At 44.2% G+C, this 2,019-nt stretch overlaps 1 long non-coding RNA gene across 1 annotated transcript; it reads left to right on the forward strand.

Moving 5' to 3' along the window:
* On the forward strand, nt 1-1,513 carry LOC120677412. The gene is made up of 2 exons (XR_005676318.1): nt 1-380; nt 549-1,513. It is a non-coding gene; the product is annotated as an uncharacterized LOC120677412 (long non-coding RNA).
* The last annotated feature ends 506 nt before the right edge of the window (nt 1,514-2,019 follow it).

Raw genomic sequence — 2,019 nt, forward strand, 5'->3', positions numbered from 1 at the left:
ACCGCCGCCGCCGATGGCCCGCGTGAAGGAAGGAGTGAGATCGAGCTGGCGCACGCGCCACATCAGAGGAAGATGGCCTGATGCGCTCTGATTTGGGACGCGGTAACTACATCCTCTCAGTTTCGTCATTTGGTCTCGATTCAGCAGATTGATGCATATTCCCGCTAGCACCGTAGCAGCTGCCTGCATCGACCGTGGCCCTGTGCATCATCATCTCCATATAGTGGATCCCGATCTAAAAGTCTGCTAGGCATGGCGGCAAAACGCCAATCTGGCCGGAAGGAGTTGCGGTAAGGATCTGCTTGAAGGAAGGAGTCGAGATCTGGCTGGCGCAGGGCAAGAGCAGCGAAGCCTCTGGCTGGATCAGGGGAGAATGGCAGGTATGCGCTGATTCAGTTGCGGCATTATAGTTTTCCAGTTCACCGTAGCGACTCTGGCATCTCCAATTCTTCATGGATCCTTGCCTCCTCCAGGCTCCAGCACACGGAGCAGCAGCAATATCTGTAACTGTAAGCGCAGACCCTAATCGTTTGGTTCTGGCGTTGCAGGAGAGCTGCGTTGGACGTCCACGCCAAGTACATTCGTAGAAGCAAGGATTTATCTGTTGGAGTCACTCGGAAAGTACATACAGGAATATTTGTGTAATTATAAGTGCTCTTAGTCCATCCCAATCCCTGTTTCTTTTTTGTCCAATTTTTGGCTAGGATCCGCACAACGTAATTTGGAGCTATCCCTGTGTGTGCTCCATCCCTAGTTAGAACATAGGAGATTCGTAGACCCCATCCACAGAATTTTTTATTCACAATAGCACCAAATGACTGAGATTGTCTGACCTGAATTTGTCTTTGAATATGGCCCCAAAATTGACAAAAACTGACTCATTCATGTTGACCATTTTTCATGTAGAATAAATTCCCTGAATGCCATTGAAATTTTCTCAATGCCATTCAATGGTATTACTAGTTTCACCATAGGTGTACAGCTGGCCAGCAAAGCAGCATCAAATATTAATCATAGGCACCCTGATACAAACATATTGAATCTGACAGTGTAACCCATAACTTAGGTAAATGAGGCAAATGCAATATTGTTACTCTTACGATGAAGAGCCGTGTGATCAAACAATTTGAAGCACATGTTATTAGATTTATTAGATATAAAGCTGCATTTGTGTACGTCGTAATTTTCTTGTTCTATATGTTACAGCAGGTCAACTGAAGAAATTCTTTCTTGTTTTATATGTTACAGCAGGTCAGCTGAAGAAGTTCATTGAATTTTACATTTGCAGTGCTGCCGCTGTGACGTCTGACTGCAGTTCAGTTGAAAGGAGGCACATTAGCACATACACTGTCAATCTTAGTTATCTTGGATAGGTGGTGTGCTGGTAATCCTGCTGATGCGTGTACAATCTTCTGATCCGTGTGCACATTAACTGAATTTTAATGTAATTGATATTTCACTCCATGCGTCTTGCGTGTTGCTTGTCCTGTTCGGCACAATGTGACATTTTTCAGTTTTCTCAGTGCCATTAGCATCAAAATAATTTTCCGATTAAGACCACTATCATTTTCCAGTCACACCGATAAAATTTCCGGTTATGAATCAGTAACTATTTCGCAGATGAACTACAGCATAAATATATATCCTGGTGGAATAAACCAGAAAATTTCTTGGCAAACATGATCTGGTTTCCAGCTAAAACATTCCGGTCAAGGATGAGTTTTTTTTCCCAGCTACCATGACATTCGGCCAACTCAGTCTCTTGTTTTTCCGGACTTTTTTTTACCAAACCGGAATACTCCTTCCTCAAGACAAGAAAAGGCTAGTCCATGTTTGTCATAGAACGGAACATGTTTTCCAGTCGTATGATGTCTGCTTTCTGCGTTTTCCGGTTGCGGGTATCCCCTTTTTCCGGAGGAGGTCAGATTTTCCTGTCAGAGCATGCCGCATAGTAACTTTATTCCGGTTGCGGATGGTAAATTCCGGTTGCGGAATCTGTTCTGGCTCGTGGAGGATAGG

Source organism: Panicum virgatum, chromosome 6N (assembly GCF_016808335.1).
Source record: "Panicum virgatum strain AP13 chromosome 6N, P.virgatum_v5, whole genome shotgun sequence".
Taxonomy (NCBI): Eukaryota; Viridiplantae; Streptophyta; class Magnoliopsida; order Poales; family Poaceae; genus Panicum; species Panicum virgatum.